Source organism: Dromiciops gliroides, chromosome 1 (genome assembly GCF_019393635.1).
Source record: "Dromiciops gliroides isolate mDroGli1 chromosome 1, mDroGli1.pri, whole genome shotgun sequence".
In the NCBI taxonomy this organism is placed as follows: Eukaryota; Metazoa; Chordata; class Mammalia; order Microbiotheria; family Microbiotheriidae; genus Dromiciops; species Dromiciops gliroides.
This window is the reverse complement of record NC_057861.1, coordinates 208,860,679-208,878,939: the sequence shown is the minus strand read 5'-3', so window position 1 is coordinate 208,878,939 and position 18,261 is coordinate 208,860,679. Positions and strand designations below refer to the sequence as shown.

The 18,261-nt window shown below is 34.7% G+C and overlaps 1 protein-coding gene and 1 non-coding gene across 2 annotated transcripts in view; both read left to right on the top strand.

Moving 5' to 3' along the window:
* CCDC102B (coiled-coil domain containing 102B) overlaps positions 1-18,261 on the top strand; it is a 693,652-nt gene that overhangs the window by 531,817 nt on the left and 143,574 nt on the right. The window lies entirely within an intron of this gene.
* On the top strand, positions 16,991-17,092 carry LOC122737629. Its single transcript, XR_006354445.1, has one exon. It is a non-coding gene; the product is annotated as a U6 spliceosomal RNA (small nuclear RNA).

Below are 18,261 nucleotides of genomic sequence, written 5' to 3'. Positions count from 1 at the left end.
GCCGAAGGACTAGGAGGAGGGAGAACTGACAAGATTGGAGAGGAACAAACAGAAAGGGGCTACAAGGAGGGAACAGAGACTAGAGACCCTGGAAAGAGGCCAGAAGATTAAGAGGAAAGTTAGAAGAAAGTAGCTGAGCAGTAAAAGTGAAACATACCCTAAGGAAGAGGCGGCTACGGCCCTTATTGTATTAAAATATTCCAGGCCAGCAGGTGGAAAAAGATGCCTGAACACAGTAAGGTTGTACATTTTATTTCCCTGTATTCTTAATTTTAAATAGTATCTCATCAATAAACTCTGCTTTGATTATTTAGTTAAGAGGTCTCTTAATCTTTTGCTTATCAATTTTGGGAATGGAGCAGTGTGGTGGAACTTTATAAATGGCCCACATTAAATTAATAGCAGTCAGATAGCCAGTTAGTCAAAAGTCCCAGATTAAGTACCCCAGTCAGATTAGTCCCCCCAAATTAGGCAAATTAGCTAAAATATTTCAACATTTTAATGGTGACCCAGATAGGATTTATGGCCCAATTATAATTTTTCTAAGCTTATAATTTTTCATATATTATAATTTTTTTATAAATCCAATTACATAAATTTTTCAGACTATATTAGTTAATAATTAATTTGTTTTACAATACAGAGCAATAAGCTCAGTAGTAGGAATAATAAAGAAGGGAAGAAGGAAGCATTCATTAAGTGTCTACTATAGGCCAGGCACTGTGCTATATACTTTTATAAATCTCTCATTTGATATTCACAACAACCCTGTAACATAGGTGCCACTATCACCCTAACTTTACAGTTCAGCAGACTGAGGCCCAGAGGTAAACTAACGTGGCCAGAATCACACAGCTAATAAGTATCTTGGGTTAGGCAGGATTTGAACTTAGATATTCCTGATTTGAGGCCCAGAACTCTATCCACTATATTACTTCAATGATTCTAGGGACTAGATAAGGATTGGAATTGAAATTTTATTTATTTATTTATTTATTTTTTAGTGAGGCAATTGGGGTTAAGTGACTTGCCCCGGGTCACACAGCTAGTAAGTGTTAAGTGTCTGAGGCTGGATTTGAACTCAAGTACTCCTGACTCCAGGGCCAGTGCTCTTTCTACTGTGCCACCTAGCTGCCTCTGGAATTGAAATTTTAATGGTACTGGGAACTAACTCCTAGATGAGAAAATCTCTTCTACCAATGAAGAGGGATAATAACAATGTAGACTTAGAGAAATGCCCAGAACACTGAGAGGTTAAATGATTTGAACACTGGTCAGAATTCCTTCAATACTAGTTTTATAAACATGATGTCATACTGTTTTCAACAGTGTATAGGGGATTCATTGAGGGATTCTCACCATCTTTGGGGTCTATTAGGAACTCAACGCTCACCTGTGGATCCAAGAAGCTGCAGCACGTGCAACAGTCACACCCTGGCAAACTGTCTTGGCATATGGGCTAAACCACGTTGAAGGTGACAGATGGGCCTCAAACCCATTAGCTAGTTAGGGTGGGGTGTATTCCAAGAATGTGAAGAATTCCCCAGTAGAATAGGTGGATGAGAATATTTTGTTCCAATGGACATGAAGACAGCTGAAACAGGAGCTGTGAAGTGCTTAGAGTTTGGTTAGACAACAAGGTCCTGCCATCACTAGTTGTCTTGATTTTTGTCTTGCCACTGGACATCAATGACTTTGGAAGAGAGAGTTAGGCTGACAACTTTGTGCAACTCTGCCTCACTTAAATCCAATTCAAACACAAGTTAAGACACCACCCTGTGATGTCATTGGTCCTCCTTAGAAATGAAAGTAACTACAGTAGGAGATTTATATATATATATATATACATATATATGTATTTGTTGTGACTACTTAAAATATGTTTTATTGATAAGAGTGTGCTATCAAATTTTTTTATGGATAACATTGTTCTGGTATAAACATTTTAAGAATTCAAGGAAAATAACAAGAACTTGTCATTCTGATCTCTGAGACATACAGATATAACCAAGTGTTGACATGCTATGTAACTCTTAAAATGACATGATTCTCTTTGGATTGTTGTGCAGAAAGCTGATAAGAAATTGACATGTTGCTTGCTTCCTTTTTCAAGGAGTTGTCACCAGTCAGAATTCATCACACCAATGCAGATAACAAGGTAATGAAAGTGACACATACACAGCATCAGAAGCATTTGTATTTCTTGCCTTTTTGACTTCAAAAATCAACCTTAGCTGATTCAACTGGAAACATTTTAAGGAAATCAACTCTTTCTTGTTATTAGTCATATATATATTTATATATGTGTGTGTATGTGTGTATACATATGTATACACACATACACCTAAAATATTAAGAATAAAATTATGTGAATTCTTCCTTCTCTGTACAATAAGCTGACACAGAAGCAACACATAGAATGTATCTCCTCCTATCATGTTCTTACATCTCCTGAAGTCTGTGCTTGACTGAAAGGATGAATTCTAGAGTTACAGACACTGCAAAATGGATTACTTATCTAACTCTTAATATGGAATATCTCTTTGGGTCTGTCATTTTCTATGCTTCATATGGTCACTTTGTGGTTTATCTAGTTTGTGTATATGTCACATTCTTCTTTTGTCCATTACTAGATGGGTTGATCAGGAAATTGAGGTGGATAGGTAGTTCAATGAACAGTCAGTAATATCTAATTTCTAATTCATTCTCAGACACTAGCTCTGTGCTCTGAACGAGTCACTTAACCTCTATTTGCTTTAGTTGGCTTTTCTGAAAAATGGGATGTAATAATTGCACACACTTTCTAGGGATGTTGTAATGATCAACTCACACATATGTAGGAGTGCTTTGAAAACCTAAAACACTATATAAATGCTAATATCTGGATCCAGAGAAGCATTTCACAGTCTTTCCTGATATCGCTGTAGACAAGGTACAAAGGTATGAACCAAGATCTAACAGTTAGATGAATAGAGAAATGTTTGAATGTCAGGACTGAAAGAGCAGTTAATAATTGCTTGAACAGTGGAGTGTCGATGATGATGATGATGATGATGAGCTAGTACTTCAATGTTTGTAGATTGTTTTGCAATTATAAATCCACTTTATTCTCACAATTACCCTAGGAAGTAGGTGTGTAACGATTGGAATAACGCCACCTGCTGGATACTTACTGTAGAAGAGTTCTGCCCATGAAGGGAAGGTCTTTGAGGGCAAGACCAGGAGTCAGGAAGTGACGCGGACTAGTGGGAGGAGGAAGGAAGAGACTGGCGCTCAGTCTTGGGCTTTTTCCTGAGGACGCTGGCGGAGAAGGGAGCTAGAAATGTGCTCTCCCTTTAATAGATAGGAATCTAGGCCTTTCTCTCTCTTTACCAAATTCTTATTCTCCTTAATAAATGCTTAAAAGTCTAACTCTTGCTAAAGCTTATAATTTATTGGCAACCACTCAACTCATTAGATATTTTAGACAGTTTAGCTAGAATTTTAGCCCTTAACAGATGGCTGACCACGAAGAGGAAAGCTAAACCTCAGTCTTCTGATCTTCTGGTTGGGTAAGAAATTTCCCCTACCCTTTAAATTGCTAAGTACGGGCGTACTGGCTGTGTTTTCCTTTAAATTTTTTCAAATGGACCTTTTAAACTCCCTAATTACCCTATTTTTGATTTTAGTCTGTTTAACCAGACAAATGGGAGATAAGATCATGTTAATGCTTTGTTTTTGTGGATTTTCTATTTTTCTTTTTTATTTTTGTTAGAAGAGCCAGCAATGTACTCCCACAAAGAAATATCTCCCCCTCTCCCAACCATGCTTTTTCAGAGAAACCTGTAGAGATTCCTGCAGCTTTTCCCAGTTCTAACACTAATTGTTGCTCTAATTTTGCATGCCTGGAGGCAATGACCCACCCTCTAGAAGCTTTTAATCCCCTAGCACCTGGAGGCAAAGTGGGGGAAGAGGAATCCAGGCCTGAGTTCAAAATCAAGTCTGATTCAAATTGCTCTGGTCCCTCCCCTCCTCTCCAGACCCCACCCTCTACTCCTCCTATGGCCAAGCCCATAGCTTCCCCTGCCTGGGAAGTCCAGAGATCTGATGCGCATGCTCAACTTTTTCTACCTGCATTTGCAGCTTCAGGCTCAGCCCTTCCCCGGCCTGGCTGTGCTTTTGAGACAATCTTAGAAAACTCTTTAAATTCCAGATATGCTCGTTTTGTTCATAATTTTGCTAACCTGCTTTTGTCTTTAATTAGTAATCTTATAAAGCATTTGTATGGTGAAAAGACTGACAGACAATATAGAGGGGTTAAAGAAGAAAAACTTAAGCTGAATGAGAATGACAATCATCACCATAGTTCAAGACTCCGCTTCTTTTGCCATGGAAGGGTATATATTTTACAGAAATGTAGAAGTAAGCAGCAAGGTATTGATATGAGTATTGGGGATTTTAGATATCGGAATCAAAAATGTTCTGAATTCACTCAGAGTAATAGTATCAGTTCAGAGGTTACATAGGATTTCTATGCTATTACATATACATTTTGAAATTAATGGTATGGGTTTATTTTCATAGAGAGTTTCATGCTTTTGAGATTGTGTTTTATACTTAAGCTTTTACAATAGTCATGTGATCAAGTTTATATTTTATAATATTCTTATTAAGTTCACATTCATTTAGACTTCCTTAGTTTGAATTTCATTGTCTTTTATTGTTCCACATGTATTTTCTTCTATTCATTCATCTATCTAATTTTGAGAGATGGTTTTGATTTCATAATACAATGTTAATTCTAGGAGTATTGTGCTCCCATATTCTGAGTTGTTTGTTTTTGTTATTTTTTCTCAACTGATTATTTGATCAAACTCTTTAAAGCATTTCCCTGGCAAATTGTTTGCCATGGCAAGTATAAATTGATTCTAGAAGTATTATTTTTGATAAGCATATTCCAAAAAAAAAAAATGAGAGGGACATTTGTAAAAGTTGTCTTTGAGATTGTGTTGTGCTTTAACTTGTATTCAAATATGTTCTGATTTTTCACAAAAGTAATTGTATACTAAGTAAAAAAAAAAGGGGATATTTGAAATTGTTACATAATTATATATTATATTCTGAATCAAGATGTATTCACATTTTTTGCAATCATTTATTATTCTCAATTTTTAAATCCATATGAGACTTGGATTATGGGAACTTATCATTTAAGACATTAATTGCCTTTATTCTGAGTTATCAGATGCCAGTTGGCCAAGATGCCATCCAATCACAAGAGGAATACATGCAAGAGCAGACACTGAACTGTCACATGAGGGGAGACATGCATGAAGTCAAGGTATGGCCAAGGGAACGGCTTTTGACAAATGTTGAGGTTGGATTCTCTTGGTTTAATATTTTATTCTCTTTTTCCCCACAATACTGTACAGATGGCTGGAAGTATTGATCCCACCCATCTCACTTCTACACCTGGCTTCTATGATCCCTCCTATATGCCTGATGCCATGGACATCTCAATCTCATGCATCTGATTAAGTCTGACTCAGTTTCCTCCAATATGTTCGGTGGCATGGACATATATTCCATCCACCTATTTTAAGCCTGACATACTGCATGGGCAGTACATATTGCTCAAGTGTGGGAATGTTCATATCCCATCATTTCTCTGTTCTTTTATGGTAACCCCCATAATTATCTCAGGTGTCATGATAAATACAGTGTTGAATTTGGCCTTGACACCTGTTACCAATTATATTAGATTTTTAAATTTCTCATAATGGCATGAGGATAATTAGGCAGATGATGCAAAAAATGATGAAACAAAGATAAAAATTATTTTAAAAAATTAATATCACAGCAATTGTCTTCTCAATTACCCTCCATAAGGGGGGACTATAATAATAATATAATTTTAAAGAATGGTTCAATTTTTGTTTTATTGTATGTTTCACATGTTAACAACTAAGATTCTGTATTCCCTTAGACATGTTTTTGAGAACTTTCATTGTTTGATTTGATTATTGACAAAGCTATTTTAAAGTTGTATTAAGCTCAATTTTGTAGGAAATTTCCTGGCTGATTACCAGTATCCACACATCAACCCCTGAAAAGACTTCCATTCCACGACTACACCTAGAGGACATCTGAGAAAAGAGTTTCAGAGACTTTAAATGAACAGTTTTGTTTTGTTTTGGTTTGGTTTTTCTCTTTTCTTTTTCTGTTATAATATACACCATCTGTAATATGTATTCTCTGCAGAGGCCCTCCCTTTGCAAGACCAATGTCAAAGCGTCGGTTCATGAGGACAAAAAATCACCCCTCTGGACAAAACTTTCCTCTCTTCCTTTTCTATATTGTTGTTCACATATTATTAGTTAGCAATAGTTATTATATTCTTTTTACTGTTCCGTCAAGGAAACATTTTGTTTCTTGAGGAACAACAGGGGGGACTGTAACGATTAGAATAACGCCACCTGCTGGATACTTACTGTAGAAGAGTTCTGCCCATGAAGGGAAGGTCTTTGAGGGCAAGACCAGGAGTCAGGAGGTGACGCGGACTAGTGGGAGGAGGAAGGAAGAGACTGGCGCTCAGTCTCGGGCTTTTTCCTTCCACTAGTCCGCGTCACTTCCTGACTCCTGGTCTTGCCCTCAAAGACCTTCCCTTCATGGGCAGAACTCTTCTAGCTAGAATTTTAGCCCTTAACAGGTGCTATTATTATACTAATTTTATAGATTAGGAAATTTAGGCAGTCATTTTATTGACTTCCTTAGGGTCATACACTTAGTATATATTGTAGCTGGGATTTGAATTCAGGTCTTCCTGTGCTCTAGAGATAGTACCACCTAGCTGCCAGGTGCTGTTCAATATGTTTATGATGATTTAGACACTATATTGATTAAATTTTCACCAAAGATCAAGCTTAAATTACTTGCTAAAAATAAAAAATAATAAATAGGATGACAGTACCCAAAATAATACTGATAGACTAGAATAACAATTCAAATTTAATGAGTACATTTGAGTTAAATGTAAGTATCAATGCTAGGTTCAAAAAACATTGGTTCAAGTAACGTTCAGATGAGCAGCTAAACCCATCATCAAAAAGTGATGAGGGGGGCAGCTAGGTGGTGCAGTGGATAGAGCACTGGCCCTAGAGTCAGGAGGACCTGAGTTCAAATGTGACCTCAGATACTTAATACTTACTAGCTGTGTGACCCTGGGCAAGTCACTTAACCCCATTTGCCTCACCAAAAAAAAATTATGAGGACTTTATTGATTTACAACAATTACATTAGAGTCAATGAAGTTAATGCCATATTCGATTGGATTAAAATAGGTATCGTTTTCAAAATGTGGGATATAGATTTGTGCTGTACTATGCCTTGATCAGAACTTGGAGAGTACAGCATATATTCTCTCTCTTTTCTAGCCTTCACTATCCAACTTCTTAAAAAGTTATTCAGGCAGTTAAGTGGTTCAGTGACTAGAGTGTTGGGTTTGTAATCAGGAATACCTGAGTGTGAATCTCACCAGAAAACCTTGAGCAAGTCACACTAACCTTCCTCATCCTTAGTTTCCTTATCTTTAAAACGGGGATAGTAGCACCCACTTCGCAAGGTTGTCATGAGGATAAAATGAGAGTAGAAAGTGTTTTGAAGACTTTAAAATGCTATGTGTTATCTAGTGTCATCATTATTATTCTGCATTTATTATCTCTCTGAGACTAATCTTGGCCATAGGAATGGAGAATAAAGGAAGTCATGCTACTGTTATTCTCTGTGTTATCACTGGCACTCATATAATATTTGACCTCAGTGACCTAGTACCTAATGTCTGGATCTGCTTCTTTAGGGAATGTTTTTCTTGCTCTTAAACTCCTAATTTCCCAGTGACAAAAACCCAAATATCTGCTGCAAGATTTTTCTAATGCTTTTCAGCCTCTATCAATTTTCTATTCTTTGGATTTCTGCCAATCATATGCCCTCTCTCTGCCTGGATTGGCACCATGGATCCAGCAGTGTCTCTGCTTTAGCCTGGAATTATACATATTTCATATGTCTGTTTCTCTTGGAATAATCTTCCATTCTCAGGGCTAATTTCTTAACTTAAACTCCTGTATGCCTACTTCTAAAATTTGGTCAGCTTTATTTATAACATTAGCCTTCATCTTATTCTTCAGGTCTGATGAGAATTTCATTCCTGGCCTTCCCTGATCTGTCATGCTATCAATTTATAACATTTTCATTTAATATTGATCCATTTTCCTTTACTTTCAAAATCCATTTTCCCTCTGAATGTAATCAAGCAATTCCTCAAATTCACTAATGGAAAGTAATGGAAATTGGAGGTACCTTATACTAACAAAATAGACATAATTTGATCCAGGTAGTATGCATTTTTAAATTAATATTTCTCTCTTTTATAAGGAATCAGTAATTTTTAAGCAATTAGTAATATGGAAGTAAACTTTAATCATAACTGACATCTGCTGTTGGGGCAATTGACCTTAAATGGCCTTTATCCATACTCGGTAGAAAGATCCTTTAAAACTCTCTTAAGACAGATCGTTGTCTGTTATTTTTGACCTGCAATCATCTTCCATTTGATCAGAAAACGGCTGTGCTTATCATTCAATTTGCAGTGTCCAAAATAACTTTGAATTTATTTTGCTAAAGCATTTTAGAGCTACAAAGCTCACATACTGTCACAGAAGCATATGCATTAACCTCACTTGATGCAAACAATGATCTTGTGAGACAGGCCAGGTAGGTGTTGCTGTTCTCATTTTTATAGCTATGCAACAGAGACTTGGGAGTTAAACTTGACAAAAGCCTCCTAACTGTAAGTGATTGCAGAGTGAAGCCTCAAACCCTTCCTTTTTAGTAAGAGTCCAAATTTTTTCTACTATACCACACCTCATCAAGTGGACATTAGTCTTAAATACCAATAATGTCTTGAATATAGACCAAATATCCTGTAGTCATCAATGTGTAGAAGACTTATAGTTAGTAGCGAGGTGCCATATCAATTAAAGCATTGGACTTGAGGATAGGAAGAACTGGGTCCAAATCTAGCCTCAAACACTTACTAGCTGTGACCCTGAGCAAGTCACTTAACTTCTCTCTGATTCAGTTTCCTTAGTTGTACAATGGGGATAATAATAGTATCTACTTCCCAGAGTTGTTTTGAGGAACAAATTAAATAATATTTATAAAATACATTGCAGCCTTATCTTGTTATATAAATGCTAGTTGTTTTTAGCAGCTAGTTGCTATTATGCTGCTGGTGCTGCTACTACTACTACTACTACTACTACTACTACTACTACTACTACTACTACTACTACTACTACTACTGTATTTCCTTAATTAATTTTGTAATTAATTCACTACCTTTCTTTTTTATCCTCATCATCACCATCATCATTGTCATCCCTAGGAAATGGACTACCTTCAAGATGCTGAAATTTAAATTTCTACTTTGTGATCACAACTTCCTTTTCTTATACCTTTCTAACCTACTCACCTGCACCGACTCTCTTTATTTCCTTATTTATTTTTATTCCACTTTCCTAATTCGTCTCTATTTCCTAATTATTTTATTCAGTGTTTTTTCTTCTCAATTCAATTTTGACCTCATGGAAGTTCACTTCTTTGATTTGATAGCTAGCATTCCAGATCTCCTCAGCCATTTGACCTGTTGCCATACTTACCTTGATTTGTTAGACCTCAAGTCTCAGTATAAACCACCACTCAAATGCTAGTCCATATTCTCATATATTAAAGAAGCGAAGTGACATCAGGTATCTTAAATCTCTGTCTTTTGATTCTGTAATGAGATTAGATTATTTCAATTTTAATGTCTAATCTTCAAACAAAAATTATTATTGTGATTTCTTTTATGAGAAATGTATGCTTTATAATCTCAACAGAGTACCTACTACTATTTGACATACACTTTGTACAGTTCTTACTGAGATCCCAGTTTATTTACTCCATTATCATTCTAATACAGGCCCTCATTATTACTCATATGGACTAATAGGTTTTCTTGTTTCTCCCTTCTCTTTTCTCCAGCCTGCACTTTATATTATTACCAGATTAGTATTCTTTATGAATAAGTTTTATAATGTCATTCCTTTTCTCCAAATGTTTCAATGATTTCCCATTGCTTGAGAAGTGAAATCTAACCTATTAGTCTGGAATTTACTATCCTCTACAAGCTGAAAAATTAGAGACTTTTTTTCCCCATAGAATTGCTTGCACCCTATATTCCAGTAAAATTAAACTACTTCCTGTATTCCATACAGCTTGATTGCTTGATTGATGGCCTGTATTCTCCTAGAGGAAGGCAGTAAGATGCTACAGTGGGTAGAGAATTGGGCCTAGGATCAGGAAAAACTGAGTTCAATTTGACTTACTAGCTGTCTAACCATGGGTAAGTCATTTAAGCCCTATTTGCTTCAGCTTCCTCAACTATAAAATGAGGATAACAATAACTTCCACCTCTACTTCCCAGGCTTGTTGAAAGAATCAAATAAGGTAACAATTGCAAAGTGTTTAGCATAGTGCCTAATATATATTAAGCACTATTATATATATATATATATATATATATATATATATATATATATATATGTTAGCTCATGTACTTGTTTGGCACTTAATACATCATTTCTTCCTCCCTTCTATTTTTCCTTCCTTTGTTTCTGCTATCCTTCCTTTCTTTGTTCCTCTCCCTCTCCCTCCTTTCCTTTATATACTTCCTTACTTCCTTCTTAGCTTCTTTCCTTCTCCCTTCCTTCCCCTCTTCTTCCTTTCTTCATTCTTAGAACAGGCCTTACATAGGATTGGGTGTACATTCTAAAAGACCAGTTATTAAGTTCTTTGTCAAGGTGCCATATCCTTTTACAAGGTTTTGACATCCATGGGACATAGAGAGTCTATTTTCCTTTCTCTGCCAGTGTTTTCATAGTAGTTGCTTGGCAAAGGTTCATTGAAGTGAAGAAAATAGGAAAAACTATTTTTAATGCTTTGTTAACTTGACAGAATTGTTTAAAGGGATTTGAGATTCAATAGACAAAGGGGAAAAAAGAAATAGTCTTGGTCCTTTTAAGAAGAAATTCTGGCTCTTCTGATCATTCTGTTCCTCTGTTCAAGAAGATATAGTGATTTCTCTACAGTTTGGGGGATGAAATAGATTCTTTGGTTTGACAATTGAATCTCTTCACATTCTAACCTCAGCCCTATTTTTCTTCTCTGGTCACACATTACTCCCCCTCACATTCTCTTTGCTCTAGTCAAACCAGCCTAATACTATTCTTTCTCCTACCTCCATGCCTTCACAAAGGCTGTCCCTTGGGCCTTGTATGGTTTTCTTCATTGTCTCTCTACCTCTTGAAACCCATAGTCCCCTTCAAGATTTAGCTCAAGCACCACTTCTCCTCAAGACACCTCTCCTAATTGCCCAATTTTGAGAGTCTCATTTATCTCAAGCAATTATTTTGTGTAGATTCTCAGTTTACTTAACTGTAATATATTAACTGTAATATATTAATGTAAGCTTCTATTTCACTCTTCTATTGATATTTCAAACCTATTTGTATATTGCAGGTGCTTAATTAGTATTTATTAATAGATTGGAAGAATCTAGACTAGGAGGCCTGAGTTAGGATTAAAAAAGATTAAATAATCATGAAGAAAGGAGCTTGAAGAAACAAAAGAAAAAATGTGCTAGTGGCATGATGACTGACTGGTGTCTGATTAAGAAACCCTCACTATCATAACAATTGATGATCACTTTGAAATGTGTAGATTATTCCATTGTTACCATTTATTCCATGGTTATCAAATTTTATATGAAGTGCAGAGTGCACTGGAACAGAAAGGCTATATTTAAACCCTGGCTTTTCCACTTATTAAGAATGAGACTTTGGAGGAGTAGCTAGGTGGTACAGTGGATAAAGCACTGGCCCTGGATTTAGGAGGACTTGAGTTCAAATCTGGCCTCAGACACTTGACACTTACTAGCTGTGTGACCCTGGGAAAATCACTTAACCCTCATTGCCCCACCCAAAAAATAAAAAATAAAGAATGAGACCTTGGACACATCCCTTGACTTAGGAGAGCTACAAATTGATGTATAATATAGTGAAAATATATTTACATTACCTACTTATATACAATCATTAAAAAGAAAATGTATTATAAACTTTCAAGAGCTATGGCAATGTAAATTAGTATTCTATTATATCTATATTGGAAAACTATTTACATAATAAAATATTTTTCTAATTCATTAGTTATTCAATTATTTTTACTTGGAATTTGATAATTGGAAAGAATAATTTAAAGATGCATAAAGATGGTTAATGAAATCTGGAAGAAGAATCAATCAGCATGATTTCTGATAGCCTTACTGTATTGTACAATCTTTGAATAAATACATAATCTAAAAGTAATGTCTGTATTATTAAATCAATACATTACTCCTTTATATTGGTGGGTGTAAAATCATCTGTAATTTTAACTGGGTCCTCAGTAAACTTAGTTCTGCTTTAATTGGACAAATGCATTACCCAGAACATGCCATACAGGATTATGAAATAAAAACCAAAGGACTTATCAGAAAAATGAGTTTAGAAGAATTACACTCAAAAGCTTCAGCAGTGATACATTTAAAAAAAAAGATGGAATAGAAGCACATTTTTATATGTTAAACAGTGATGAGATACATAAAGACTCAAATAATTATTGACAGTATCTTTGGGAAGCTGCTCATCTCTGCCCCAGTTCCCATGAGACCTGGCTGGCTGCAAACTCTTGGGCAAGTTGGACAGGCCCCAATTCCCAGCCTCCAAGGAGGGCCATGGCAGAAGGGTACAACTTTTACATTATTGTATAGAGGTAGGGTTTTCTGCATTTTCTATATTTCACTTGGAATAAATTTTACAGAAGCAAACTGAACATTTTTAGTATGCTTAAATTCTTCTCTAGTATATAAAGTGGGCTGGAAAAAAATAAGATTTTTTAATATGTATCATAGCAGAACTTCCTGCATTTCAATTCTTTCTGGTTGCTTTCTATACTTTTATTTTAACCTGGAAGCTCAGCATTTTGGCTATAATATTCCTGGAAGTAGTCATTTGGGTATCTCAGAAAGTGACTAGAGAATTGTTTCTATTTCTAATTCACCCTTTGAATCTAATAGATCTACATAGTTTTATTTTAAGATTTCTAGAATTGTGATGCTTAGACTCCTTTTTTCTTTAATTTTTAAGTAGTCCAGTGTTTCTTTTTTTTCTTTTGTTTTTTTTTGAGGGGTAATGAGCATTACGTGACTTGCTCAGGGTCACACAGCTAGTTAATGTCAAGTGTCTGAGGCTGGATTTGAATGAAAGTCCTCCTGAATCCAGGGCTGGTGCTTTATTTACTGCACCACCTAGCTGCCCCTCCAGTGATTCTTAATAGGACACCCCACGTCACCCCAATCTCTTGTCCAGGTGAATGACATTTTGATTGAGATACTTTACATTGTTTTCTATTTTTTTCAGCTTTTTGATTTTAAAAATATTTTGTGCTATCTTATGAAGTTATTGGTTTTTATTTGGTACATTCTAATTTTTTGAGAATTTATTGCTTGGGCAAAGTTTTCTACCTCTTGTTCCAAAGATACTAATTCCCTTTTAAGTCTGTCTTCTAGAGTTCCCATTTATTTTCAATTTTTTCTCCTGTGTTCTCATTTTATTGACAAAACATTTTTCAACTATTGCTTCAGCTCTCTCCAAAATTCTAATTGAATTTATGCCAACAATGTGTTCATTTTTTTTTTCCTTTGAGGCTTTATTTATAGATATATTGTGATAATTCTCTTTGGGGTTTGGGTCTTGAGTGTCTCTGTCACCATAAGAAGTTTTCAGAGGATTATAATTATTTTTTGTTTACTCATTCTTTCATCCTGCTTTTTGAATTTGGAGTTGATATTTGGACCAGGTTGTTCACACATCTGGAGGGAAGGTCTAGGCTGCTTTATTGAAGTATTGAATGTTTTGTTATTCCAGAATCTCCAGGGCAGTTTAGCCTGGTGACTTCTCACTTTTCAATACTCCTATAGTGGTCTGATCCAGAACAAGACTTGATTTAAGTCTAGATCACCTGACTTCAAGTTTCTGACTAGGGATGTAGGTTTCCCTTTGGTCTAGAATTACTTCCTTGGTTATTCCTCTGCAAGCTTCAGAATGGTCATGGAAGTAGAACTGAGATCCTCTTTTGCTTCTGAATTGTAGCCACATCACTGCTTCTTTTTTGTTATACAGCTTAGGGCCTTCATTGCCAAATCCCCTTCCACAGTCTAACTTTGAACTATGATCTGGAGTTGGGTAGTGGATGATAAAGCTATCAGTTGGTACACAAACCTGTTTATAGTCTGTATGTGTGTATTTAGGGCGGGGGGGATGTGCCTAGTTCTTTTGCACTGATACATAGTCTTTCTGGGCTTCTTGCTAGACCCCCATCTCCAGCGGTCAAAGATTTACCTATCTGAGACTTTTCCTAAGCTGCCTTAGTTTGGAAAAATGACTTATTCAGACTTTTTTTTTGGGGGGGGGGTATTTCCCCATCAGGATTTTATTTGGTGCATTTTGATATCTGTTTGGAAGAATTTGGGAAAAGGTATTGGATGGGCGAGATCCCTGACAACTTCCTGGTACTATAACACTTGAGATCTCCAGATAACTGATCTTTAATATATTAGGGAAGGGTCCTTTCATATAGAAAAAAATATTTTTAATATAACTAACTTGTACAAGGTAAAAAACCTTTGTATTCATTGAGATTATGCATTGGAAGGGGTGTTGGGCTTGGATTAAGGAAGACCTTGGTCAAAATCTGACTTTAGACACTTATTAGCTATATGACCCTAGGCAAGTCACTTAACCTCTTTCTGTTTCAGTTTCCTCACCTAAAATAGGGGAACCTACTTCCCAGGGTTGTTGTTAAGATCAAATGAGATCATATTTGTAGAGTTCTTAGCACAGCGTCTGGCACTTAAGAATTTAATAAATTGGGTGCAGCTGGGTGTCACAGTGGATAAAGCACCGGCCCTGGATTCAGGAGTACCTGAGTTCAAATCCAGCCTCAGACACTTGACACTTAACTAGCTATGTGACCCTGGGCAAGTCGCTTAACCCTCATTGCCCTGTAAAAAACATGCATAAAAACAAAACAAAAAAAAAGAATTTAATAAATCATTCATTCCTTCTTTCCTTACTTCATATTGAAAAAATTTTATATTTTTCTTCTGAATATTTTGATATTATTTTATTCATGTTGAATATTGCTTGCTTTCCTTATATGATATACAATTCAAATTAAACTGATATTTTGCATACTGCTATGCTGTTGGCAATATTTTACTTAAATGTCATTAGTAAATATTAATATTGTATATCTTTTTTCTGCTTTATCCTTTCCTGGTTTGTTTATCAAGCATATAGTTGTCTTTCTCCAACTTTGAGAAGCTGTTATGCATGATATAGGATTTATTTATTTTTAAATATTTTATAAATTCACTGTTATAGTCACCTATACCAAAACAAACAAACAAACAACAATAACAACAACAACAAAACTTTTGATGTTCATTTATCCCTTACTCATTTTTTTTGAAGATTGGATTATTTAGAGTTCTATTACATTAATTTGCATATTTTTGATATTTTACAAATAATAATTTATTTTGTTTGAGTCAAGTGTGATCTGAATATAATTAAAACCAATATCTGATCATTGTATTTCTTTCCTATTATTAAAGCATTACTACTTACTTCTTATCTTGATAATTGCTCTCTCCCTCTCTCATACAAAAAAGCTAGATCTATCAATTTTAGTAGTCTCTATTAATTCAATTTTCCCTGTTTTAAATTCTATTCATTTTTCTTTTAATGTTTATAATGTATAATTTTGCACTTGTTTGGATATTATCAATTTATTGATTTTCTAATTTTTTGCCTGTTTTGCTAATATGCTTTCAGTGATATTTTCCTCATCACTATTTTATGTCCATCATATATATTTTGATATATTGTCTCACTGTTATTTTCTTTACTATAGCTACTTATTATTTGTAAATTCCTTGAGGAACTATCTTTTTTTTTTTTTAAATCTATGGCACTTAACACAGTGACTGGCATCTACTAGATACTTAATAAATGTTCATTTATTGATTGATATGTATTGAATAACATATTCATTGCTGGTGTTCTATGATTTTGCTTCTATTTAAGTCTACAAATTCCATTCATATTTCCCTTCTTAATTACAACTTTCATTATCTTATAATATTTGTGCATATAACTTTCAACTATGAAACCAGAATCTAAAGATATTCTAATTTACTTTTCCCTTCTCTCTTTTTTTTAATCTAGATTTTTTGTCATCAATAATCATGTTATTAGCTCAAAACTATTGTCACTTTGTTCCTTCAGTGACTCTCAAAGGAGATCTAATGCAGTGCAATCTAATCTTCTCCTTTAAGTGGATAAACCTTGAAACATCACCTAGTCATTTCAAGTTACATAGACTGCTTTGATTTTATTAAGTTGTTTTTTCTTTACTGATTATTCATTTCAAAGGCCCTTTTGAATGTTTTATTTCAGTTATGGCCTGCATGAAAATTGAACTCTAGTGATGATCTATCAATTATTTTAATGGAGGATTTTATTCAACATTGCCAACTGTGATAACACAAGATAAAACTCCAATTATTTTCTTCTTCCCTCTTCCACCCAGTGAAGTTTGTTTTTTAAATGTATCACTATTTATGAGTAGTATTTCTGTGTATTTTTTTCCATATATGTGGGCAGTTTCCTTGCTGGGTATGTGAATCTTTTCTTGGTATTGAAACCTTGTGACTTAGTGACAACTTTACTGAATGAGTGGAGCTTGGATTTCCTCTCTAATGGTGTCCTTTGAATTGTATTAATATGAATTTCATTTTCAATATGCATGCTTGCTTCAGTAGCACATATGCTGAAATTGGAACAATACAGAGAAGATTATCATGGCCCCTTGTGCAAGGATGACATACAAATTTGTGAAATTCCATATTTTCAATATGCAATACTCATGGCTAATTTTATAGCATTAGATCCTGAAATGTAATATTCACCTAAGTTTTAGCTTATTGTCCTAGAGGTCAGCTCTCCTCAGGTTGTCCTTATTACTTCTGTCTTCTAGGTGTTGCTTTAATTTGAAAAGACCTCAAAAGTGAATTTCATTCTTTTTTTCCTCCTTCCTTCCTTCATTCCCTCCCTCCTTCCTTCCTTCCTTCTATCTTACCTTCCTTCTTTCCATGATTTGATATTGCTAATATTTTGTTTGTTGTTACACTTTTGAGATTTTTCTGTTTCTTCCACTTTTCATAGTATTTCTCATCATTACATTTTCTACCATCTGTCTTTTTGAATTTTGACCTCTAATTTCTCTCCTCATATATATCTTTTAATCATCAATATGTTTCTGAAACATTCTTAATATTCTTGTGTTTGTTGTACATTTGTTTTATGGGATCTACTTTTCTTTACTGTATTGTTTGGTAGTGGTTGGTGCCTTTTTGATGAATCCATTTTGTGAATTTATCATAAAAGCAATTTCATGCCCATATTTAGTCATTAGTTATTTCTATTTTCTGGATTTGTCTGCTTTATTTTTTTGAATACCTTTTATTTTTTACTGAAAATCAGGTATATTTTCTCTTAGAAATTGATAACCAAAAGAAGATTCCTCTTTATCTCCAGTTCTCCTATAGCATATGGAGACAGCTACTTAAATAATGAGGGAAAGCCATTTTTTGAGTATTCATTATCCTAAATCAGTTTGGGTTCCATCACTGTTATGTCCTGTTCTGATTTTAATTATTATTATTTTGCTTGATTAGAAGAGCAGCTGCAGCTGAAAATGAAATTGTTTCTGTCCTGTTTTAGTGTTTATTCTCTTATTTTATCAATAGGCATTTCTAGTAATTAGATTATTATTTACTTCATAACCTGAAGCTCAGAAGTCATTGTCAGCCTTTAGAAGCATCTGTATGTATCCACATAGTCATAAAATATCATTTCTAGAATCTGAGTGTTTTTACAACATTTCAATGAATAGTGCCTTAGCATTCCTATTTACAGTTACTAAGCAATGTAAAAGTTTAAAATTTCAGAAGCTCAACAAGCATTACTGACATTTAAAAAGATATGGTTGAAGTTATACCCTGTGTAGGATGAAACATAA